The sequence below is a fragment of the Delphinus delphis genome, chromosome 10 (genome assembly GCF_949987515.2).
Source record: "Delphinus delphis chromosome 10, mDelDel1.2, whole genome shotgun sequence".
Taxonomy (NCBI): Eukaryota; Metazoa; Chordata; class Mammalia; order Artiodactyla; family Delphinidae; genus Delphinus; species Delphinus delphis.
In genome coordinates this window covers 36,893,773-36,920,929 of record NC_082692.2, presented here as the reverse complement: position 1 = coordinate 36,920,929, position 27,157 = coordinate 36,893,773, and the positions used below count along the sequence as shown (strand labels likewise).

Below are 27,157 nucleotides of genomic sequence, written 5' to 3'. Positions count from 1 at the left end.
GGCATTAGGATTCAACATGTGAATTCCGGTGGGGGAGCACAAACATTTCACTCCATAGCACTGGGACAGTGGGGACTGCAGAGGAGGGCTTGAGCGTAAGAGCAGAGACAGACTGGATGGGGGATGGGGTTGGGGGGTGGAAAGGAAAAGAGAGGCAGCAAGATTTCTGACATGGGCAACTGGGTGAAAGATGGTCAGTCACATATGGTGGGTATATAAGTTCTGCCTACACACTAGTGAGCTTTTGAAAGGTTGTTTGTGAATCCATTTATTTCTAAGTCCATCGTGAAACTGTAGAAGCAGGCACTAATGCCATCTGTCACTGGTGTGTGAAGTTTGGTTTGGTAGAAGAAGGTTTATACTTTGGAAGTTCTTAAGTTGAAGTGATTCCATCTGGAAGATGATGAGCATGTTGTGGGAAAGAGATGATTAGTTTTAGAACGGTTGAGTGTACATTTTGATGAATTAGATAGCATGTCAGTGTACTTGAATTGTATTTTTAAATTGAGGTATAGTTGATACATCATATTAGTTTCAGGTGTACAACGTAATGAGTTGATATTTGTAGGTATTGCAGAATGATCACCACAAAACATCTAGTTAACATCCATCACCATACGTAGTTACAAAAATTTTTTTCAGAACTTCCCTGGTGGTGCATTGGTTAAGAATCTGCCTGCCATTGCAGGGGACACAAGTTCTATCTCTGGTTCGGGAAGATACCATGCTGTGGAGCAGCTAAGCCTGTGCACCACAACTACTGAGCCTGTGCTCTAGAGCCCGCAAGCCACAACTAATGTGCCTGTGTGCCACAACTACTGAAGCCTGGGCGCCTAGAGCCTGTGCTCCGCAACGAGAAGCCACAGCAGTGAGAAGCCCATGCACCACAATGAAGAGTAGCCTCCGCTAGCCGCAACTAGAGAAAGCCCGTGTGCAGCAACGAAGACCCAATGCAGACAAAAAATAAAAATAGGTGAAATTCTGAAGAACTTTGCCAAGCAACTTTAAAAAAAAAAATTTCTTTTTCCTTGTGATGAGAACTTTTAAGGTCTACTCTCTGAGCAACTTTCAAATATGTAATACAGTATTATTAACTATAGTCACCATGCTGTACAATACAGTCCCATGACATTCATTTTATAACTGGAAGTTTGCACCTTTTGACCTCCTCACTCATTTCACCCCCCCACCTCCTGCCACCACCAACCACCAATCTGTTTTCTATATGCGACCTTTCTTTCCCTAAAGATTCCACATAAAAGTAAGATCATATACCATTTGTCTTTATCTCTCTGACTTATTTTCACTTAGCCTAATGCCCTCAAGGTCCATCCATGTTGTTGCAAGTGGCAGGATTACATTCTTTTTAATGGCCAAATAATATTTCATTGTATGTATATATGTGTGTGTATATATATACATATATATACACCCCGCGTTTTCTTTGTTCATTCCTCCATTGATGGACATCTAGGTTGTTTCTATGGCTTGGCTATTGTAAATAATGTTGCAGTGAACATGGGGTGCATATATCTTTCTGAATTAGTGTTTTCATTCTCTTCTGGATCATATGGTAGATCAATTTTTTAATATTTTGAGGAACCTCCATGCTGTTTTCCATAGCAGCTACACCAATTTACATTCCCACCAACAGTGCGCAAGGGTTCCCTTTTCTCCATGTCCTTGCCAACATTTGATATTTCTTGTCTTTGTGATAAAATAGCAGTTCTTAATGGTGTGCAGTGATATCTCATCGTGGTTTTGAGTTGCATTTCCCTGGTGATTAGTGATGTGGAGCATCTTTTTATGTACCTGTTGGCCATCTGTATGTTTTCTTTGGAAAAATGTTCAGATCTGCCCATTTTTAATTGGATTGTTTTTTTGATAGTGAGTTATGAGTTCTCTATATATTTTGAATGTTAACCCCTTATCAGATATATGATTTGCAGATATTTTCTCCCATTTGTAGATTGCCTTGTCATTTTTTAAATTTTTTATTTTTTTGTGGTATGCGGGCCTCACACTGTTGTGGCCTCTCCCGTTGCAGAGCACAGGCTCCGGACACGCAGGCTCAGCGACCATGGCTCACGGGCCCAGCCGCTCCACGGCATGTGGGATCTTTCTGGACCGGGGCACGAACCCGTGTCCCCTGCATCGGCAGGCAGACTTTCAACCACTGTGCCACCAGGGAAGCCCTGCCTTTTCATTTTGTTAAAGGTTTCCTTTGCTGTGCAGAAGAAGCCTTTTAATTTGATGTAGTCCCACTTGTTTATTGTTGCTTTTTTGTATCTTTTATTATTTTTTAAATTAAATTAAAATTTTTATTAGCTTTATTCTAGACATAGACTATTTATTTGCAGATAAAAGGTTAGATAGAACAAAAATTAACATACTATAATAACATTTTGAAATAAATAAAATAGAATTTTACTTGGAAGAAAAGAAATTAAAGCTATGCTGAACTTTAGATAATTAACTTCCTTACCCCATGACATTGTCTATTTTTTAAAAAATTTAATTTATTTTTTTTTATACAGCAGGTTTGTATTAGTCATCCATTTTATACACATCAGTGTATACATGTCAATCCCAATCTCCCAATTCATCACACCACCACCCTCACCCCGCTGCCGCTTTCCCCCCTTGGTGTCCATACGTATTTTCTCTACTTCTGTGTCTCAATTTCTGTTCTGCAAACCGGTTCATCTCTGCCATTTTCTAGGTTCCACATATATGCGTTAATATACGATATTTGTTTTTCTCTTTCTGACTGACTTCACTCTGTATGACAGTCTCTAGATGCACCACGTCTCTACAAATGACCCAATTTCATTCCTTTTTATGGCTGAGTAATATTCCATTGTATACATGTACCACATCTTCTTTATGCATTCGTCTGTTGATGGGCATTTAGGTTGCTTCCATGACCTGGCTATTGTAAACAGTGTTGCAATGAACATTGTGGTGCATGTGTCTTTTTGAATTATGGTTTTCTCTGGGTATATGCCCAGTAGTGGGATTGCTGGGTCATATGGTAATTCAATTTTTAGTTTTTTAAGGAACCTCCATACTGTTCTTCATAGTGACTGTATCAGTTTACATTCCCACCAACAGTGCAAGAGGGTTCCCTTTTCTCCACATCCTCTCCAGCATTTGTTTGTAGATTTTCTGATGCTGCCCATTCTAACCAGTGTGAGGTGGTACCTCATTGTAGTTTTGATTTGCATTTCTTTAACAATTAGTGATGTTGAGCAGCTTTTCATGTGCCTCTTGGGCATCTGTATGTCCTCTTGGGAGAAATGTCTATTTAGGTCTTCTGCCCATTTTTACATTGAGTTGTTTTTTTAATATTGAGCTGCATGAGCTGTTTATGTATTTTGGAGATTAATCCTTTGTTCGTTGATCCATTTGCAAATATTTTCTCCCATTCTGAGGATTGTCTTTTTGTCTTGTTTATGGTTTCCTTTGCTGTGCAAAAGCTTTTAAGTTTCATTAGGTCCCATTTGTTTATTTTTGGTTTTATTTCCATTACTCTAGGAGGTGAATCAAAAAAGATCTTGCTGTGATTTATGTCAAAGAATGTTCTTCCTATGTTTTCCTCTAAGAGTTTTATAGTGCCCAGTCTTATATTTAAGTCTCTAATCCATTTTGAGTTTATTTTTGTGTATGGTGTTAGGGAGTGTTCTAATTTCATTCTTTTACATATAGCTGTCCAGTTTTCCCAGCATGACTTATTGAAGAGACTGTCTTTTCTCCATTGTATATCCTTGCCTCCTTTGTCATAGATTAGTTGATCTTAGGTGCATGGGTTTATCTCTGGGCTTTCTGTCCCGTTCCATTGATCTGTATTTCTGTTTTTGTGCCAGTACCTTATTGTCTTGATTACTGTAGCTTTGTAGTATTGTCTGAAGTCAGGGAGTCTGATTCCTCCAGCTCTGTTTTTTTCCCTCAAGACTGTTTTGGCTACTCGGGGTCTTTTGTGTCTCCGTACAAATTTTAACATTTCCTGTTCTAGTTCTGTAAAAAATGCCATTGGTAATTTGATAGGGATTGCATTGAATCTGTAGATTGCTTTGGATAGTATAGTCATTTTCACAATATTGATTCTTCCAATCCAAGAAAATGGTGTATCTCCATCTGTTGGTATCATCTTCAATTTCTTTCAACAGTGTCTTATAGTTTTCTGCATACAGATCTTTTGTCTCCTTAGGTAGGTTTATTCCTAGGTATTTTATTCTTTCTGTTGCAGTGGTAAATGGGAGTGTTTCCTTAATTTCTCTTTCAGATTTTTCATCATTAGTGTATAGGAATGCAAGAGATTTCTGTGCATTAATTTTGTATCCTACTGCTTTACCAAATTCATTGATTAGCTCTAGTAGTTTTCTGGTGGCATCTTTAGGATTCTCTATGTATAGTATCATGTCATCTGCAAACAGTGACAGTTTTACTTCTTCTTTTTCCAATATGTATTCCTTTTTTTCCTTTTTCTTCTCTGATTGCGATGGTAGGACTTCCAAAACTATGTTGAATGATAGTGGTGAGAGTGGACATCTTTGTCTTGTTCCTCATCTTAGAGGAAATGCTTTCAGGTTTTCACCGTTGAGAATGATGTTTGCTGTGGGTTTGTCATATATGGCCTTTGTTATGTTGAGGTAGGTTCCCTCTATGCCCACTTTCTGGAGAGTTTTTATCATAAATGGGTGTTGAATTTTGTCAAAAGCTTTTTCTGCATCTGTTGAGATGATCATATGGTTCTTCTTCTTCAGTTTGTTAATATGGTGTTTAACATTGATTGATTTCCGTATATTGAAGATTTCTTGCATCCCTGGGATAAATCCCACTTGATCATGGTGTATGATCCTTTTAATGTGTTGTTGGATTCTGTTTGCTAGTATTTTTTTGAGGATTTTTGCATCTATATTCATCAGTGATATTGGTCTGTAATTTTCTTTTTTATTTCTTTTTATTTTATTTTTTGTGGTACGTGGGCCTCTCACTGTTGTGGCCTCTCCCATTGCGGAGCACAGGCTCTGATGCGGAGGCTCAGCGGCCATGGCTCAGGGGCCCAGCCGCTCTGTGGCACGTTGGAGCTTCCCGGACCAGGGCACGAACCCGTGTCCCCTGCATCGGCAGGCAGACTCTCAACCACTGCTCCACCAGGGAAGCCCCCCCCCCCCACCCCCCCCCCCCCGCCACTATTATTGTGTTACTGTCAATTTCCTCTTTTATACTTGTTAGCAGTTGCCTTACGTATTGAGGTGCTCCTGTGTTGGGTGCATATATATTTATAATTGTTATATCTTTTTCTTGGATTGATCCCTTGATCATTATGTAGTGTCCTTCCTTTGTCGCTTGTAACATTCTTTATTTTAAAGTCTGTTTTATCTGATATGAGTGTTGCTACTCTAGCTTTCTTTTGATTTCCATTGGCATGGAATATCTTTTTGCATTCCCTTGCTTTCAGTCTGTATGTGTCCCTAGGTCTGAAATGGGTCTCTTGTAGACAGCATGTAGATGGGTCTTGTTTTTGTATCCATTCAGCCAGTCTGTGTCTTTTGCTTGAGGCATTTAATCTATTCACGTTTAAGGTAATTATTGATATGTATGTTCCTATGACCATTTTCTGAATTGTTTTGGGTTTGTTTTTGTAGGTCCTTTTCTTCTCTTGTGTTTCCCACTTAGAGAAGTTCCTTTAGTATTTGTTGTAGAGCTGGTTTGGTGGTGCTAAATTCTCTTAGCTTTTGTTTGTCTGTAAAGCTTTTGATTTCTCCATGGAATCTGAATGAGATCCTGGCTGGATAGAGTAATCTTGGTTGTAGGTTCTTTCCTTTCATCATTTTAAGTATATCATGCCACTCCCTTCTGGCTTATAGAGTTTCTGCTGAGAAATCAGCTGTTAACCTTATGCGAGTTTCCTTGTATGTTATTTGTCGTTTTTCCCTTGCTGCTTTCAGTAATTTTTCTTTGTCTTTAATTTTTGCCAGTTTGATTACTGTGTGTCTCGGCATGTTTCTCCTTGTGTTTATCCTGTATGGGACTCTCTGTGCTTCCTGGACTTGAGTGGCTATTTCCTCTCCCATGTTAGGGAAGTTCTCGACTGTAATCTCTTCAAGTATTTTCTTGGGTCCTTTCTTTCTCTCTTCTCCTTCTGGGACCCCTGTAATGCGAATGTTGTGTTTAATGTTTTCCCAGAGGTCTCTTAGGCTGTCTTCATTTGTTTTCATTCTTTTTTCTTTATTCTGTTCTGCAGCAGTGAATTCCACCATTCTGTCTTCCAGGTTACTTATCTGCTTTTTGCCTCAGTTTTTCTGCTATGGATTCCTTCTAGTGTAGTTTTCATTTCAGTTATTGTATTGTTCATCTCTGTTTGTTTGTTCTTTAATTCGCCTAGGTGTTTGTTAAATATATTTTTGCATCTTCTCGATCTTTGCCTCCATTCTTTTTCCGAGGTCCTGCATCTTTTCACTATCATTATTCTGAATTCTTTTTCTGGAAGATTGTCTATCTCCACTTCATTTAGTTGTTTTTCTGGGTTTTATCTTGTTCCTTCATCTGGTACATAGCCCTCTCTGTCTTTTCATCTTGTCTGTCTTTATGTGAATATGGTTTTTGTTCAGCAGGCTGCACAATTGTAGTTCTTCTTGCTTCTGCTGTCTGCTCTCTGGTGGATGAGGCTATCTAAGAGGCTTGTGCAAGTTCCCTGATGGGAGGGACTGGTGGTGGGTAGTGCTGGCTGTTTCTCTGGTGGGCCAGCTCAGTAAAACTTTAATCCTCTTCCCTGCTGATGGGTGGGGTTGGGTTCCCTCCCTGTTGGTTGTTTGACCTGAGGCAACCCAACACTGGAGCCTACTTGGGCTCTTTGGTGGGGCTAATGGCGGACTCTGGGAGGGCTCACGCCAAGGAGTACTTCCCAGAACTTCTGCCGCCAGTGTCCTTGTCCCCACGGTGAGCTACAACCCCGCCCCCTCCCTCCCGACGCCTCTGCAGGAGACCCTCCAACACTAGCAGGTAGGTGTGGTTCAGTCTCCCCTGGGGTCATGCTCCTTCCCATGGTTCCTGATGCGCACACTAGTTTGTGTTTGCCCTCCAGGAGTGGAGTCTCTGTTTCCCCGAGTTCTGTCGAAGTCCTGCAGTCAAATCCCACTAGCCTTCAAAATCTGATTCTTTAGGAATTCCTCGTCTCATTGCCGAATCCCCAGGTTGGGAACCTGACATGGGGCTCCGAACCTTCACTCCAGTGGGTGGACTTCTGTGGTATAAGTGTTGTGAGTCACCCACTCAGCAGTTATGGGATTTGATTTTACTGTGATTGCACCCCTCCTACCGTCTCATTGTGGCTTCTCATTTTTCTTTGGATGTGGGGTATCTTTTTTGGTGAGTTTCAGTGTCTTCCTGTAAATGATTTTCCAGCAGCTAGTTGTGATTGTGGTGTTCTTGCAAGTGGGAGTGAGAGCACGTCCTTCTACTCCACCATCTTGGTTCCTACTCTAGGTTATATTTCTAAAAAAACCAAAGCTTGAACTTCCAACATCTTAGATTTTAAGAGGTACCTTGTTCTTAGGTCCTTTAGTTTCTGGTGGACAAGATTGCACTCACCTCATTTGTCTTGATATTTTACTTAATTTTATAGATTTAATCCTCCTTTCTCAGCTTTGGGTTTTCTAGAAAGAAGTCTGTTTAGTCTGCACTTCCATCCCTATAAATATTTAGATGTCTTTTCTGAAGTCTTTCCAATTGCATGTTATATTTTTGAAGTGCATCTATGTTGCTGAAGACAATAGATAGATATATTCTCTCTATTCCCCCCTACCTCCTGCCCATAGGTTGGGATGGCATAGAAAGAAACTGATCATGTGGGAGGTAGTAAAATTTGTTTCTTAAAAATAAAGTTCAGTATATATTTAGGAAAAATTAAGTGAGATCTGAAGTAATATGAGGGCACACACTTCTTGGCCGATACTGATTTGTACTGTTTTACTCATTATTATGGTTGTGTGTCAGTATGACACAGAAGAGAGTACATATTAGTCCATACGTAGTGTGATTGAGAGTTAAGGTCAAACTGCATTTTTCAGGTATTGTGAAAATATTATTTTGCTGCATGTTATGTTCTATAAAGTCTTCCGTTTATTTAGCTATGTGACTGCTATGTTATGACTTTAAGGAATTTTAAGCATTTCAGCATTTGAATTCTGTGATCAAGGACAGTTGGATCATTTGAATTTTTAGATGAGCTCTTATTAAAGTACAATTGTATACTTTTGTGTTAATGGTAAATACGTTAATGTTAAATATGTGTTAATGGTTAAATACACAAAGATAAACTTTAAATTTGTTTAAAATTATATGGTTTTGGTTTAATAGTCTCATAAGTGTATTGGCAACTTGCTGTTGCTGGATTTTGGAATACCCAGCCTGAAGCTGTTTTGACTCCCTGCTGCTTTACAACATGGAGACTGACAAGAAGGTCCAGGGCATTGGCTGGATCTGCAGACAAGGACAACTTGCAGTATTTTAACCCAGAAAGATTAGAAAGGTGGTGCTTGATCTCCTGACTCAGAATTTCATGCATGTTTGAAGTGCTGCTGCTGCTATTTGTTTCAGCTAAAACCTTGGGATTATCATTTTCTAGTTAAGAGATTGAAAATTTTTGAATATGGCCTTAATATTACGTTATTGAACATAGAAAGTACAATTCACATACCTTAAAATTCATCCTTTACAAGTGTACAATTTAGTGATTTTTAGTATATTCAGAAAGTTGTGCAGCTGTTACCACCATCAAGCTCCAGAAAATTTTTACCTCAAAAAGAAATCATGTACCCATTAGCAGTTACTCCACATTGCTCTTTCCCTCTGGCAGTCACAAATCTAACTCTCTGTTTTTATTGATTTGCCAGTTCTGAACATTTTATATAAATGGAATCATAAAATATGTGGCGTTTTGTGTCTGCCGCCTTTCACTTAGTAGAATGGTTTTAAGGTTCATCTGTGTTGTAGCATGTATTAGTACTTCATTTCTTTTTACGGTTGAATAATATTCCTTTGTATGGGTGTACCACATTTTTTTTTTATTAATTAATTTATTTGTTTTTGGCTGCGTTGGGTCTTTGTTGCTGTGCGTGGGCTTTCTCTAGTTGTGGAGAGCGGAGGCTACTCTTCGTTGTGGTGGGCGGGCTCTAGGCGTGCAGACCTCAGTAGTTGTGGCCTGCGGGCTCTGTAGTTGTGGCTCGTGGGCTCCAGAGCGCAGGCTCAGTAGTTGTGGCGCACGGGCTTAGCTGCCCCACGGCATGTGGGATCTTCCTGGACCAGGGCTCGAACCCGTGTCCCCTGCATTGGCAGGCGGATTCCCAACCACTGCACCACCAGGGAAGTCCCGGTATACCACATTTTGTTTATCCACTCATCAGTTGATGGACATTGTGGGTTGTTATCACTTTTTGGCTAGTATGAATAATGCCATGAACATTTGTGTACAAGTTTTTGTTTGAACACCTGTTTTCAACTCTCTTGGATATATACCTAGGAGGGGAAGCTGGGTGATACGGTAATTCGATGTTTAACTTTTTGAGTAACTGCCATATTGTTTTCCAGAGTGGCTGCACCATTTTATATTTCCACCAGCAACGTATGAGGGTTCCAGTGTCTCCATATCCTTGCCCATCTTTTTGATTACAGCCATCGTAGTGGGTATGAAGTAGCATCTCATTGTGGTTTCGATTTGCTTTTGCTAATGACTAATGATGTTGAACATCTTTTCATATGCCTCTTGGCCATTTGTATATCTTCCTTGGAGAAATGCTTGTTCAGTCCTTTGTCCATTTTTAAATTGGGTTATGTGCTTTTATTGTTGAGTTATAAACCTTTTTTTATTGGTATATATTTTGGTTACTAGTCCCTTATCAGATATATGATTTACATATACTTTCTCCCATTCTGTAGGTGGTTTTTCACTTTTTTTGAGATAGTGTCCTTTTAGGTGCAGAAGTTTTTAATTCTCATGAAGTCCAATTCATCTTCTTTTTTTTGGTTGCTTGTGTTTTTGATGTCATATCTAAGAAAATGTTGCCTGATCCAAGATCATGAAGATTTACAACTATGTTGTATCATTAAAATTATGTTTTGAAGTCTTAGCTGTTTAAATTGTTGATCCATTTTGAGTTAATTTTTGTATATAGTGTGAGACAGGGTTCCTCCTTTATTCTTTTGCATGTGGGTAATCTGATTGCCCCCACACAATTTGTTGAAAAAACTATTCTTTCCCCATTGAATTGTCTTGGCACCCTTGTCAAAAATCAGTTAACCATAAATGTAAAAGTTTACTTGTGGACTCACAGTTTTATTCCATTGATGCCTATATCCCACTGTCTTGAATACTTATTTTCTAGTAAGTTTTGAAATCAGAAAGTGTGATTCCTCCAACTTCGTTCTTCTTTATCAAGATTGTTTTGCGTATTTTGGGTCCTTTGCATTTCCATATGAATTTTAGGATCAGCTTGTCAGTTTCTGCAAAACCAGCTAGGAATTTGATAAGGGATTGCATTGCATCTCTTAGGTTAATTTGGGGACTGTTGCCATGTTAACAGTATTTAGTCTTCCTACACTTGAATGTTGGGATATCTTTTCATTTATCTGTGTCTTCAATTTCTTTTACTTTTTTTTTTGGCCGCACCACATGTCATGTGGGATCTTAGTTCCCTGACCAGGGATTGAACCCATGCTCCCTCCATTGGAAGGCAGAGTCTTAACCACTGGACCACCTGGGAAGTCCTATGTCTTCAATTTCTTTTAACAATGTTTTATAGTTTTCGGTGTAGAAGGCTTGCACTCCTTTGTTAAATGTATACCTATTTTATTTGTTTTGATACTCAGTTTCAGATTGTGCGGTGATAGCATATAGAAATACAATTGATTTTTGTGTATTCTTGTATCCTGCAAACTTGCTGAACTTCTTAGCTCCAGTAATTTTTTAGTGAATTCCTTAGGATGTTTCTATATACGAGATCATGTCATCTGCAAATAGGGATAGTTTTACTTCTTTTTTTCCCCCAATCTTTATAATACAAGGTTAAATAGAAATGATGAAAGCAGACATCCTTGTCTTGTTCTGGATCTTATGGGGGAAGCTTTAGTCTTGCACCATTAAGTAATGACGTTAGCAGTGGTGATGATTTTAGCTTTTTTGTAAATCCCTTTCATCAGGATGAAGAAGTTCCTTTGTATCCTTAGTTTGTTGAGTTTATTTATTTCTTTATTTTCATGAAGGGGTATTGGATTTGGTCAAATGCTTTTTCTGTGTATAATTCAGACTGTAATGTGGTTTTTTGTCCTTTAATCTTTCACTACATGATCTATTAGTTTGGTTAATTTTCTGATGCTAAACCAGCCTTGCATTCCTGGGATAAATCCTGTTTGGTCTTAGTGTATGATCCTTTTTATTTGTTGTTGGATTTGGTTTGCTAGTATTTTACTGAGGATTTTTGTGACTATATGATATTTTGATTTCTAGTTTTGTTTTGTTGTGATATCTTTGTCTGGTTTTGGTATCAGGGTAATACATAGAATGAATTTGGTTTTGGTATCAGGGTAATTCATAGAATGAATTGGGATGTGTTCCCTCTTCCATTTTTTTGGGAAGAGTGTGAAGAATTGGTATTCATTCTTCTTTAAATATTTGTTAAAATTCATCAGTGAATCCATCTGTGCTTGGGCTTTTCTTTGTGGAAAGTTTTAAAATTACCAATTCCATCTCCCTACTTGTAGGTCTATTCAGATTTTCTAATGTTTCTTGTGAGTTTTAGTACTTTGTGTTTTTTAGAAATTTATCCTTTTCATCAAAATCATCTTCCCTTATATCTTTTTAATTATCTGTAGCATTGGTTGTGATGTCCTGTCTTTCATTCCTGAGTTTAATAATTTGGGTCTTCTCTCTGTTTTTTCTTGGGCAGTCCAGCTACAAGTTCGTCAGTTTTGTTGATTGTTTTCAAAGAACCAACTTTTTTTTTTTTTGCGGTACGCGGGCCTCTCACTGTTGTGGCCTCTCCCGTTGCGGAGCACAGGCTCCGGACGCGCAGGCTCAGCGGCCATGGCTCACGGGCCCAGCTGCTCCGCGGCATGTGGGATCTTCCCGGACTGGGGCACAAACCCGTGTCCTCTGCATTGGTAGGCGGAGTCTCAACCACTGCGCCACCAGGGAAGCCCAAAGAACCAACTTTTAATTTCACTTACTTTATAGTTTTTCTCTTTTTTTATAGCATTACTTTCTGTTCAGCTTTATTATTTCATTTCTTCTGCTTTCTTTACATTTAATTTGCTCTTTTTCTCATGTTTTAAGGTGGAAGATTAGTTTGATTTGAGATCTTTCTTCTTCTTTGATATAGGCATAGACAGGTATAAATTTCCCTCTAAGCACTCCCTTAACTGCATCCTGTAAATTTTGGTATATTGTTTTCATCTCAGAGTATTTTCTAATTTCTTTTTCAGTCTTTTTTTTTTTTTTTAAGGTGTTAGCTCAAATATACATTAATACTGGAAGCAGTAACAGTTGCTGCCATTTACAGGATGACTGTCACTTTATATGTATTATTTTCCTAATCCTCATAGGAATTGTGTGGTTGTGAAATAGTGGTTTCCTGTTTTACAAACAAGGAAATTGAAGCTTAGTCAGTTTTCCAAGATTTTGCATAGCAAATCAGTGGCCTGACTCCTCAGAGCTTGTATTCCTCTCACTATGCTGCACTCCCACTCTAAACTACTTGGTAAGAGTAGTGGTAATTCCTTTACATAGAAGGTTAAATGCAAGTAGCTGGACTGCATTTAATATTTGTCACATTCTATTCACATATAGCATGCCATCTTTTCTTCCATTTAAACATTTGAAATTTAGACTTTCCCTCCCAAATATTACAAGGATTTTGGCTGGGCTTGGCTTTTAAATGTGTGTTTTGTGGGAGCCCTGCTGAATCAAAAAAGAGCTTTAAATGGTATTTTGTATTCAGATTCTGATATGAAAGGTAACTTATGTCCACAGTTTGTTAATTCTTGTTTTAGGTAGGTCATTGTTGTGTTGAAGAGCAAGTGTTTAAATATTTTCATCTTTATTTTTTATTTTTTTTGTACAGTTGAATTGCTTGTGGGACAAAGAAGAGCCTTTGTTGACCCTTGGAAAAATTGGTCAAGGGAATTAGTATGCATTTCCTGCCTCTTACCAGATTTCTGTTTTTATAAGGTTGTATAAAGGATACATTTTTGTATCTTTTGTAATTTATAATGGTGCTGAGCACCTTATAACTAATCAGTAAATAGTGAATGATGAAGGCCTTGGGATAAACTTTAATCAGCCCCTTTTTCTTTTTGTTTCTTTTGTCCACAGGGTATGTGGTGATTATAAACTTTGAGCTTAGAATTTTAGGCTTAAACTAAAATTTTTAGAAGAAAGTTTATTTTTTCATCTTCAATCACTACTTTAAAAAAAAGAGAGGGAGAGAATTTTTTTTTTTTTGAGAGGGAGAGAAATTGTACTCTTAAGTATGTCTCAGTTTTCTGCAGATGACCCTGTCTTCAAGTATGGTACTATTTCCCATTTGAATGAATAATCTTTTTTGTTTATTTTGCAGATTATGTTCATTATGGGTTATTATAAGGTATTGGGTATAATTCCCTGTGCTATATAGTAAATCCTTATTGGTTATCTATTTTAAGTATAAAATATCTGTTAATCCCATATTTGTCCTTCCCCCGCCTCCCCTTGGTAACGTAAGTTTGTTTTCTGTCTGTGAGTCTGGTTCTGTTTTGTATATTGATTCATTTGTATTATTTTTTAGATTCCACATATAAATGATATATTTATTTGTCTTTCTCTGACTTATTCTCTAGGTTCATTCATGTTGCTGTAAATGGCAATATTTTTTTATGGCTGAGTAATGTTCCATTACATATATACATATATATTTTATATATATATAATATATATATGTATATATATATCACATCTTCTTAAGCCAGTCTTCTGTTGATGGGCACTTGGGTTGCTTCCATGTCTTGGCAGCTATAAATAGTGCTGCTATGAACATTGGGGTGCATGGATTTTTTCGAATTAAAGTTTTCATTTTTTCCCACTGTATAGCGAGAATTGGAATTGCTGGATCATACGGTAGTTGCACTTTTATTTTATTTTGTAAAATTTATTTTAATTAATTTATTTTTGGCTGCATTGGGTCATTGTTGCTGTGCGTGGGCTTTCTCTAGTTGCAGTAAGTGGGGGCTGCTCTTTGTTGCGGTGCGCGGGCTTCTCATTGCGGTAGCTTCTGTTGCGGAGCATGGTCTCTAGGTGCATGGGCTTCAGTAGTTGTGGCTCTCAGGCTCTAGAATGCAGCCTCAGTAGTTGTGGCACCCGGGTTCAGTTGCTCTGTGACATGTGGGATCTTCCCGGACCAGGGCTCGAACCCATGTCCCCTGCACTGGTAGGCGGATTCATAACACTGTGCCACCAGGGAGGTCCCTACTTTTAGTTTTTTAAGGAACCTCCGTACTGTTTTCCACAGTGGCTACACCAATTTACATTCCCACCAACACGAGGGTTCCCTTTTCTCCGCATCCTCTGCAGCATGTATTGTTTGTAGACTTTTTGATGATAGCCTGAAATGAATGATCTTAAAGTTATGCTGAATCTGTTGAGTAGCTATAGGGATTAGGAGAAATTTATTTTCAAAACCACGATGAGGTCGGTCGTGATATAAAGCCTTAGGTGCTGCTGCTGATCTTCATGGGGAATCTGTTTGAAATGGACAAGATAATTTACTTGGTGATAACTGCTTGAATTAGGGCCTTTTTAATTGTGTAGTAGTGTTGTGAACATTGGATTTGCAAGAGGTATTTAGTAGCACTCCCAGAATAATGCCAATAAGCCATTAAACTCAACAGTGTCTGTCTCCCCTATTACTTTGTGTACTTGAATGTGGGTGAGACAAAAAGACCTGTTGTAAATGGGGGATAGTAGTTCTTGACTCATAGAGATATCTGTGAGTCAACACTAATCACTGTGGGTCAGGTGTTTGTACTGGAAAGTTCTCTTAAGTGACCTTATTCCTTTATGGTAATGATCTGTTTAAATAATTCTTTCCTTATTTGTCCAGCAGCACAGGTGGTTTTGAGAGGTTGTTAGTAGCATCATGGAATCATAATAATATATTACACTTGTGTAGAACTTTATTTTTAAAATGCTTTCATGTATGTTATCTTAGTTATCCTCACAAGCCTGTTTCGGGCAAGACAGATATCGGAATTTTACAGGTGAGAAAACCAGCTGGCTGCTTCAGGCATGGTTACCTTCACAAGGTTGGTGTTGCTTTTCTTTTTCCTTTAAATTACAAATTTACACTTACTTAAAAAAATTAATTTATTTTTGGCTGCATTGGGTCTTTGTTGCTGCGCATGGGCTTTCTTTAGTTGTGGCAAGTGCGGGCTACTCTTCATTGAGGTGCGCAGGCTTCTCATTGTGGTGGCTTCTCTTGTTGTGGAGCATGGGCTCTAGGTGTGTGGGCATCAGTAGTTGTAGCACACGGGCTCAGTAGTTGTGGCTCGCGGGCTCTAGAGCACAGGCTGAGTAGGTGTGGCACAGAGGCTTAGTTGCTCTGGATCGAACCCCTGTCCCCTGTATTGGCAGGCGGATTCTTAACCACTGCGCCAGCAGAGAAATCTTGGTGTCTGTTTTTGAGACATTGCTGTCTGTGGCCTGGTCCTTTGCTTCCCAAACTAGAAACTTATATTGAAGGTTTCCTAAGACTTTTGGGGAGGTAATTATGCTAACCAGACTTGTAAGAGACCAGTTGATTAGAAAAACCAGAGATAAGAGGAAGATTAATTACATTAATAAAGCATGGAACCAATTGATTAAAAGCTTTTTAGGCTGTACTTCATCTGTGACTGTAATGCTTTTATATGTTTGCCTCAGTCCAGAGCATCCCTTTTGTGAATTCAGGGTACTTGAGGAACAGTAATTGGTTAGAAGTTTGTTGGGTGATAGAAGAATCAGCACAGAGGGAACTGGATGGTCTTGAGTAAATATTTTACTCCAGTAATGAAGGTGGGTAATGATAGTCCCTATTCCAAAGAGAGGCTCCAAATGAGACTTAATTCTTTGAGTAATAGCTTAATGGAAAGAGACTTTTTCTAATATCAAATTTTCTTTTTTTGCCTAACATTTTATCATGAAATAATTATATTTATCATGAAAAACAAAAATTGAAAGAATTGTACACAAATTGTACACCTGCTTACCACCTAGATTCTGTAATATTTTGCTTTATTTGCTTTCTACTCTGCTATCTTATTTTTTTATTTTCCAAGTAAATTGCAGATATCGGTACATTTACCCCCAATTATTTCAATATGCATATTATTAACTTTTTAACTTTTTTAAAAATTTGAAGTACAGTTTAGAGTGGAAAACAGAAAAATCTTAAGTATACTGTTTGATGAGTTTTGACACATGTACTTATCTGTGTAACCCAAACCTCTATCAAGATATACATCATACTGTATATACTATATTATATTGTACTCTCACTGTGAAAAGTTCCTTCATGTTTGTTTCCAGTCATTCTGCTCCCTGTTCTTCCCTCCCTGGGAAAAATTTTTTTCCTACTGTAGATCAGTTTTGCCTGATTTGGAAGTCATGTAAATGGAATCACATGGTATGTGCTCTTTATAAGGCTTCCTTGACTCAGTGTAATGTTTTGATATTCATTAGTCTTGGATATATCAGTAGTTTGTTCCTTTTTATTGTGTACTTTTTAATAGTATCTATTGTGTGAATATACCACTATTTTGTTTCTCTGTTCTCCTGTTTATAGATACCCTAATTTGCTTTTTAATTATAACTACAAAAGTCACATCACCAAGCATTCTTACCTGACATCAGGAAATGGGCTAGAATTGATTGTAATTTTCTTAAGTAACTTTGTATTCCAGCCTTGTTTTTTCTAGTTGCCTTGATTTGATTTTAGGTATGGTTTGTGAGATACCCTAGCCCCTTGCGCACCCCAGTTGCAAAACCATCTGATCCATTATGTGTTGATTTCTACTAGGGGATGATTTTTTTTTAAATCTTAGTGCCTTTATCCCACTGTCTGCTGACTATTAAGGTGATTTGCTTTTTAAACAAAAGTGTGCCTGTCCTCACTTGTCCAATTTTGTAAAATCCTGCCTGTCTCCCTGAAGCCAAAGGCAACACTGAGAGCTAATATGAGAGTTTTGTTTTGGGAACTTTGTGGTCCACTGTATTCTTGTTCAGAGACCGTGTTTGCCTAATGACTTGACATTTGAGCCTGTTTTGCATTTACTTGGCATTTTTCTCATTAAAAAAACCTTTAATATATCGAACAATCTTTGGTAAACGAGACCTTTTTTCCTTTTCTTCTCTGGATCAGACATCCCATGTTTCTTTAACACAAAGCTCTGATAATTTTTCTCCTATCAGTGTGGATCCTTGTAGTTTCTTAAAAAAAAAACAAAAAACGGATTGGAACATACCCCCAAAGTTAATAGATGTCTAACTAATGCTGGGTGTAATAAGATTATCTCTTAGGGCTTCCCTGGTGGCGCAGTGGTTGAGACTCCACCTGCCGATGTAGGGGACACGGGTTCATGCCCCAGACCGGGAAGATCCCACATGCCGCGGAGCGGCTGGGCTTGTGAGCCATGGCCGCTGAGCCTGCGCGTCCGGAGCCTGTGCTCCGCAACAGGAGAGGCCACAACAGTGAGAGGCCCGCGTACTGGGGAAAAAAAAAAAAGATTATCTCTTAACTTCGCACGCGTTATACTGCTTTAAAAATAACGCTACATGATTCCCTCTCCTCAATCTCTTGCTCTCCAACTTGCCCTGTATTATTAATGTATTTCGCATGGGTGATCCTTTGGTCATTTGTTTTTTTTTTTTAAAGAAGATGTTGGGGGTAGGAGCTTATTAATTAATTTTATTTTTGCTGTGTTGGGTCTTCGTTTCTGTGCGAGGGCTTTCTCTAGTTGTGGCAAGCAGGGGGCACTCTTCATCGCAGTGCACGGGCCTCTCACTATCACGGCCTCTATTGTTGCGGAGCACAGGCTCCAGACGCGCAGGCTCAGTAGTTGTGGCTCACGGACCCAGTTGCTCCGCGGCATGTGGGATCCTCCCAGACCAGGGCTCGAACCCGTGTCCCCTGCATTAGCAGGCAGATTCTCAACCACTGCACCACCAGGGAAGCCCCCTTTGGTCATTTTTGACTCATCTTTTTTTTAACATCTAAATTTGCTAAACCGTACTTACATTATTCTTTGTTTATCAAGTTTTTATAGAACTCATTTATCAGTTCATATTTTATCTTGATTTGTGTATTGTGTATTTTCCTCTGAGAGAAACTAAATTGGAATATTAGGGTTTAGTAAGTGGAATAACTTGAATCTGAGATCATAAGACTCTAATAAATGATGTTTTGGAAGAAATATTGGTAGTTGGAACTTGCTGAACTTTTGTTTCTATCCTTTTAGGGAGTCTGCTGATAAACTGAGGGTTGGGAAGGGCCCTTGCAAGTGCTTATAGCTAACAGTGAGTCCTCAATGCTTAATGATACGTCAGAGAAGAACCTAACAAAACCTGTGATAATTTCAAAAACTTGTAACTTTTCTTGTGGTTATTTACTTTCCACTTTGGTTCTTTACTTGACATTAATAACCAGAAGCAGAGCAAAATGTTCTGAATTTCATCTTTCCTTTATCTGTTTCCTGATGGAATTTCTTAGGAGCAAGGAATTGGTCTAAAGAGAATAGGTTAGAGATATGAATAGTTTATGAAAACTTAAAGATATTCAGGGGAGAAACTATTCTCCTTTTTTTTCAGCCCCTCATCTTTCTGATTTGACTTTTTGCCAATCTTTTTCATATGCATCCAGCCGTGTTGCTAATTTTTTGGGGTTTGGGAGTAAGGCAGAGGCCTCAAGAGGAGAACACCATGGGAAATGGTTTGCAAGGAGGCCTAGCACAGAGTTGCTGGAGGCATGGGGGAAGTTCTGAAACTGTTCTCCTTTTACCTAGTACCCGTCAAAGCTTGAAAGAAGGAAGTCAAAGCAGTTTCCACTTTCACAGTCCTCCTCCCTTTGCTGGGCACTGTGTTAACTGGAAGTGCCATACTGTGCAGGAGAATGTGGCTGGTAGGATGAGAAAGAGAAATAAGTTAGAGCCCAGGGTCTACTCATTGTTAAAAATAGGTATCTATTTGGGGGCTGATACTGTCTTTCATTCTGTGAAAGCATAGCTAAGAATGGCATTTGCCATCATCTTAGTGCACCAAAAAGGCATTTAAAAGTTGTTAGGGCTACAATGGTTTGGTTTTTTTCAAAGGAAGTATCTTTTTAAAAATGTAAAAGTATTACATGCTTATTTTAAGCAAGTCACAGTTGTATATAGCATAAAATGAAAGTTGTTTCTTACTTCCTTTTTTAAATTTTTCTCATTAAACTTTTTTAATGGGTCTCAAATTCTGTGACAGAGTTTTGGTCAGGTTGTTTCCATTAAAAAGTACTGATTTTAAAAACTAATAAAACTGCCACGCACAAAACAAATGGTTCACAAAACATTCTCCTTTCCTTCTGAAGGTTTTACGATGCACTGTTATCATTAACCAGTCTTTTGCTATTAAACTTAAATGGCCAATTGAGACAAACAGTTCTGAGACCGTTCTTCCACCACTGATTAAGACTGGGGTGGCAGGTATTGGGAGTAATATTCATTTAGCTTTCTGAGCTTTCTGGGCAGACTTGGTGACCTTGCCACCTCCAGCTGCCTTCTTGTCCACTGCTTTGATGACACCCACAGCAACCGTCTATCTCATGTCACGAACAGCAAAATGGCCCAGAGGAGGATAGTCAGAGAAGCTCTCAACAGACATGGGTTTGCCAGGAACCATATCAATGATGGCAGCATCACCAGATTTCAAGAATTTGGGGCCATCTTCCAGCTTTTTCCCAGAATGACGATCAGTCTTCTCCTTCAGCTCAGCAAACTTGCAAGCAATGTGAGCTGTGTGATAATCCAGCACAGGTGCATATCCGCCACTGATTTGGCCTGATAATCACCTGAGCTGGGAAGCCAGCTGCTTCTGTCGGTGGGTCATTTTTGCTGTCACCAACTGCATTGCCACGATGAACATCTTTGACAGACATGTTCTTGGCATTGAAGCCCACATTGTCCCCACGAAGGGCTTCACTCAAAGATTCATGGTGCATTTCAGCAGACTTCACTTCAGTTGTCACGTTGACTGGGGCAAAGGTGAGCACCATGCCAGGTTTGAGAACACCAGTCTCCACTCAACCCACAGGGACAGTGCCAGTACCACCAATTTTGTAGACGTCCTGGAGGGGCAAAGGCAAGGGCTTGTCAGTTGGGCAAGTTGGTGGCAGGATGCAATCCAGAGTTTCAAGCATTGTGGTTCCACTGGCATTGCCATCTTTACGGGTGACTTTCCATCCCTTGAACCACAGCATGTTAGCGCTTGGCTCCAGCATGTTGTCACCATTCCAGGCAGAAATTGGCACAAATGCTACTGTGTCGGGGTTGTAGCCAATTTTCTTAATATAGGTGCTGACTTCCTTAACAGTTTCCTCATATCTCTTCTGGCTGTAGGGTGGCTCAGTGGAATCCATTTTGTTAACAACAGTTTCAGACCCAGAGTGTAGGCCAGAAGGGCATGCTCACGGGTCTGCCCATTGTTGGAAATACCTGCTTTAGATTCACCACCACCAGCAGCAACAATCAGGACAGCACAGTCAGCCTGGGATGTGCCTGTAATCATGTTTTTGATGAAGTCTCTGTGTCCTGGGGCATCAATGATGTTCACATAGTACTTGCTGGTCTCGAATTTCCATAGGGAGATATCAGTGGTGATACCACACTTGCTTTCAGCTTTCAGTTTGTCCAAGACCCAGGCATACTTGAAGGAGCCCTTTCCCATCTTGGCAGACTCTTTCTCGAACTTTTCAGTGGTTCTCTTGTCGATCCCACCACATTTGTAGATCAGATGGCCAGTAGTGGTAGACTTCCCCGAATCTACGTGTCCAATGACAACGGTGTTGATGTGGGTCTTCTCCTTTCCCATTTTTGCTTAGGTTTAGTGGTGGTTTTCATGACACCTGTGTCCTGGCGGCAAACTCATTGTGAAAAAGGCCTCACTTCCTTTTTAAATAGTACTTTCCAGAGATGACTGCTTCCTGGTATCTAACCTTCCAGACCAGAGGGTTTTCTTTGGTTTAAAGAATCAGTGCATCACTTGGGTATACTCAAGGAGTTTGATATTATAACCTTTCAGAGGAACTTGACTGATGTTAGGTCACTTTGCATTTCTTAGGAGGAATTAGGACACTTTGGTCATCTTTTTTATGCTCTGAGAGTTGACAGCATATTCTGTTAGAAACCTTTCCAATACATTGTAACTTCTGAGTTTTTATTTCCTTTTATAAGTGAAACAGTATTTTGGTTGTGGTGTGGTGAAAGCCCTGAAAGCTGGAGCTGAGACATGGTTACTGTTCCAGTTATCTGGTGCTTCTTAGCAAACTACTCTAAAATTTAGGGCCTTAAAAAAGCAATTTATTATTATTTCACACAGTTGACAGGCTCATCTGGAAACTGGTGTAGCATCACTTCTTCCATATTGTAATGGTCAAAGCAGTTACCTGCCCAGATTCAAGGGGGCGGGAGTGGGGATGGGGACTGGACTGCATCTCTCAGTCAGAGGCCTAGCAGAGATTTGGGGGCCATCTTTAATCTTCTACTGGTGGCGTGGCTGATGCAGTGGCAATCTTGAGAGGGAGAGGTAATAATTACAGAACACCCTTCTCATTACTCATTCGTCTTCTGGGTTAAAATTCACCATGCTTAGGCACAAGGTAAATTAATTTTGTTGTTGGTGGTAAAGGGGTAGAAAACATGAATAAAATTTCTTTACGGGAAAGGTTTTTAATGATGTAAGAAAATAAACTCTAGAGGAAGAACGTAAGATTTCCTAGTCCCCACTCCCCTCGAGGAAACATACGTAACTTATTCTTTTAAGAATTGCTGTATTGCTTTTTCTTACTGAGAACGGTGATAACTTGCAGAATTTAAGAAAATGGTTTTTGAAGCAGGTTGATATATTGCATGTGTCATCAAGGGAGACAGGTATGCCAATCCCCACTTCCTCAGAGACTTGCTAGGCCAGACATCCCTTTCCTGTAACTCAGTCCCCTCTAAATATATCCTCTTAGACATTGTAAAGTGCTTTGGGAAATGATGATGAAGTGGGTTGAAGGTAGCATGGTTCATAATTTTTCCAACTCTTTGGCTTAAAATGAGCCCCCTTGTTTATCCTTCAAGATGTGTACTTTTTAGAGACTTAATGGGAAGGTTTTTCTTTTCCTGGTTGGATTTTAAAAATGAAATTCTCCTTTTGTAATTTGTTTTAGAACTTGAACTGCCCTGCATTTTGGAGTGTGTGGAGTGTTCTCTTACCCCTCTGTATCTGTGCTTTTGCAGTTCCCTCTGTTACAGTATCTCTCCCATCACATACCCAGGCCCTTATTAACTACCTGTGAAACTTTTTCTCATTCCACAGTATTCATGTTGGTTTTCATTTGTTCCTCTTACAGCACTGACTTATCATGTATACGTGTTGGCGTTCATTCTAAACTGTTTGAGTGCTGAGACCATCTCAGTCATCTTTACTGCTTATTGCTTATGCTTTGCTTAAATTTAATGTGTTGAATGAAATGTACTACTAGGTGCACAATATTCCACTAAACCTGAGGCTTAGCAGAAACTAACACTGGAGTGTTATAAAAAATTAGAAGATGATAATATGAAGAAAGTTACTGAGCACCTAATAATGGCAACTGATATTTCTATAGCACTATACAAACTATTTCTGCCTAAGTTTAATTGTATACTTTTGACTTCTCTTGGAGGGTTGCAGATATTTCCTCTCCTTAACAGATGAGTAAAGAGAGTATGGAACTTGCTCAAGCTCACTCATCTAGAAAGAGGTGGAGCTAGAACTCAAATCTACTTAATTGTCTGAGACAATCCTGTAATGTATGCTTGTGATTTTTATTCAGGTAGGTTCTGCTTTAAGAAGAAACAGGATCTGAAGATACAAAATGGATTGAAAGATGATAATTGAACTCTGGGCTTTACTAAAAGAATTTCTTCATTATTTCTAGCAATATATTAACCAGAGATTTAATTTGCAACAGTTTGATTTTTGTTATCCATCGGCAATATACTGGATGTGAAAGTTCCTTTTTATATTTAAGAGGCTTTAAGAAGAGTAACTTTTAACTTGTGTAAAGTTATTTGCCCAAATTAACAAGTGCTAACAAAATCTCATCAGTTAGCTTCATACTAGACAGAGTATTATTCTATTAGACAATCAGAGCACTACAGACATGCAAAAAATGATTTGAGTGACTATTTCTCAATTCTCTGTAGTATGGTGTGTAATTAGTGTAATTCTGCATGCATAAGAGAGAAGTTAATCTATTAATACACAAAGGATGGCTTAGGGAGTAGGTCGACAAACTGCTCCTCAGCTAAATCTAGCCAAAGAACTAAGAAATTTTTTATAAGAATCGTTTTATGTTTTAAAATCATTGAAGAAAATAATTCTGTGAATATTATATGAAATTCAAATTTCAGTGTCTGTAAAGTTTCATTGGAACAGTTACCTCATTCCTTTAATTAATTGTTGGCAGCTGCTTTCAAGCTCCAATGGCAGAATTGAATAGTACAGAGACCCTGTGGTCTGAAAAGCTTAAAATATTTACAGAAAAGGTTTGCCAACCTGTGCCTTAGGGCACTAGTGCTTAATTTTGTCCTGTGGAACCTCAGTTGAGAAAGGCTAAGCTTACCAATGAAGACACCTGTTCAATTGCTGCGGTAGTTAAGAGTATTTGTATTTAAGAGGAGCACTATATGTATCACAACTGTTCTGAGAATTTGATCCTTTCTTTGCTCTGGAACGATGTTCTTTTGTCACTTGGCTTTGACAGTTGCAGCCTGGATTGGGCACCCAAGTTTTATTTTGTTCTAATGTCCTGAGGTTGACTAATTCATTGTACCTGACGCTTTGCAAAGCACTTTTTTTTAATGACTTACATTGAGATTTGCTTTTGAGAAGCGACTAATTGGCAGTTCCAAACTGGACAGATTGAGGCCAGGTAAAGCCTGTAGGTGCCTGTCAGGCAGCAGTGAAGTTAAAAATCACCTGCTGTCAACACTAGGGAATTTTACTACCATTTTCATTTTTTGAAAAAATGAAGGATCATTAGATTCCTGGAGTTGCAGCACTAAATGGGGAAACTGGGTAGTTTGCCTCTGTGGAATGTTCCTTTTGTTTCTGTAGCCTAATCATGAATTACTCTCTGCTAACCTCTTTCTGGCTTTGGTTAAAAATCATTTTTCTGGTAAGTTTGTTAATTAGGAAATGTAGAAATAGAACTGCTTGAGTTGTCATAACTTAAACTAGCCATGGAACTTTTAAACGGAAGAGGGAGCTAATGAAGACTTGTTTGAAAAAACAGGGGAGGGATGTTTTTGCTGCCTTAGCGCTGGTAGTTTTGTGTTACATGAAGCTGAAGACAATTATAGATGGGAATAAGGACTGTTGAGGAGAAAGCTGTCGACTTCTTCCTTTCAACTTCTGTTTTGTACGGAACTTTTATAACTTTGATCTAGTTTTGACAAGTGAGGTTCTTCGACATCCTGTTTTCCTGTAGAAGTAGATCTTTAAACAAAAAATCAACTCCAAGGTTTGACAGAAGTCTTAAAGCATATCAGTGAATAGTGTCTTATTATTTGGGTAATTAAAATAAATTGCCTTGCAGGTTGAAGGAATTAGCTCAGATTCTACATTCCTACTGCCCTTCAGCAGTAGCAGCAGATGGCCAGAAAGTTGGAGTGAAGATGGTGGGAAAGGTGGGGAGTGTAGATCCATCACATCCTAGAGCCAGAGCTGTCCTTTTAGAGTTGCTTTGTGCTAGTTCTATTTTTTTTTTTTTTTTTTTTTTTTTGGTCTGCCTTCCCCTACCCTACCCCTTCTTTGGAGAAGGCGGATGGTAAGTAATTTATAAACACTTATTTTCCCCAAATGATTTGCCTCATTTAATAATTTATGCTTATGCCATCAGTATCTTGACTTTGTTTAAAACTTCATCATATTTAAGATGAAATAGAGTTGTGGTAATAGTAGGAAAATGTCCTGAAGTATAGCCAATGGACTTACAACTTGATATATCAAGTGCCTGTGGGAGGGATTATGATGGTCCCAAGGAAAGAGTGAGTGAGACTTTCTGGGTCCTGCTACCCTTCCCCCTCCTTTCCCATAGTCTCATCTAGATGTGGTCTCTTTCTCTGCCAAATCCCTTCCTCTCTGCTCCCTTCTCCTCCTCCGTGCTGCTGCCACTACTGCCTGCTGCGGGTGAAGTGGCTGTGTTGTGTCTAATTAGCAAGTTGAGCAATGGATTATGAGAGAGAACATTGCATTCACCCTGGGCACAGCCTTGGCAGGTTTACTACTTCATTAGGGGCTTGCTTTTAGCCCTTGAGTATCTTATCGAAAACGGAAGATAGATTGGAATAAAACATAGGTGATTGAAACATGACCAGTAATAGTTGTACATAATTACTAACAGAAGCAAGATGGTTTTCTTTCAGCTCCTTGGAGCCAGTCAGGAGAGGCTTTTTGGAAGAGGTGAGCTGAGGAAGGATAGACTGAGATTAATAAAGAGATTAAAAGAACAAAACAAAACTGGGATTAGGAGTGGGAGTGGGGGTCAGTCAATTAACACATACTCTACTGTTCATTTTGTGCCTGACATGGTTCTAAGCACTGGGGATACAAGTCCCTGCCCTCATGTAGCCTGCGTGAGGGTGATGCATCTTATGGGTGATAGAGTTATTTAATGCGGTAGAGGGCATAAGTGGGGGTTTGGTGGGAAATAAGAGAGGTAGAATACCACCCCCCTTCAAAAAAGACCATGGTTAGTAATTTAAATATGATTTATAAGACAATTGGAAGGTGGTCTCATTAGGAGGCCTCTGAGGGACTATAATATATATATATTTTTAACATCTTTATTAGAGTATAATTGCTTTACAATGGTGTTAGTTTCTGCTTTATAACGAAGTGAATCAGTTATACATATACATATGTCCCCATATCTCTTCCCTCTTGCATCTCCCTCCCTCCCACCCTCCTTACCCCACCCCTCTAGGTGGTCACAAAGCACCGAGCTGATCTCCCTGTGCTGTGCGGCTGCTTCCCACTAGCCATCTATTTTACGTTTGGTAGTGTATATATGTCCATGCCACTCTCTCACTTTGTCCCAGCTTACCCTTCCCCCCCCGCCCCGTATCCTCAAGTGCATTCTCTAGTAGGTCTGCATCTTTATTCCTGTCTTGCCCCTAGGTTCTTCTGACCATTTTTTTTTCTTTTTTTAGATTCCATATATATGTGTTAGCATACGGTATTTGTTTTTCTCTTTCTGACTTACTTCACTCTGTATGACAGTCTCTAGGTCCATCCACCTCACTACAAATAACTCAGTTTCGTTCCTTTTTATGGCTGAGTAATATTCCATTGTATATATGTGCCACATCTTCTTTATCCATTCATCTGTTGATGGACATATAATGTTATTAATACAGCATTTGAGAAAGAAGAATCCTTCTGTGACATACAGAGAATTGGAGTTCAGGGGTTTGAAAGTAGAGGCAGCCCCCTGCCCCTGGGCCCCCAAAAGTTTCATTTGTTTTTGTTTTTTTTTTTTGCCTTTTTGGGAGTAAATTTCTGCTGTCAATATTCAGAGGATCAATAGGGATAGGGAAGAGGGTAGAATTCTGCTTCTGAGAGCTCTCTGAATTTAGTCTGGCCACTCATATTTTTGATGGTTATGTCCCTGATCTGTCAGCTACAGCAAAGTTAAAAGGTATAAATTATTTCCATGGTGTGGTGGAATCTTAAGGTACAAATTACATACAGATCAGGTAAATCATTAGATACATAGACTTTTTCACTTCTCATTGAGACAGAGGTCAAAGTCTTTATTTATTAACTTCCTAGGTTCTTGAAAAAGCATGGCAGTTTCCTATTTTGGCC

General features: G+C 39.0%; 1 protein-coding gene and 1 pseudogene across 1 annotated transcript in view; one reads left to right on the top strand and one right to left on the bottom strand.

The window, feature by feature from the left end:
• The window catches only part of ZFAND3 (zinc finger AN1-type containing 3), a 323,644-nt gene that overhangs the window by 12,678 nt on the left and 283,809 nt on the right, over positions 1 to 27,157 (top strand). The gene's annotated exons all lie outside the window — the stretch shown is intronic.
• LOC132432031 (elongation factor 1-alpha 1 pseudogene) lies at positions 18,169 to 24,968 on the bottom strand (annotated as a pseudogene).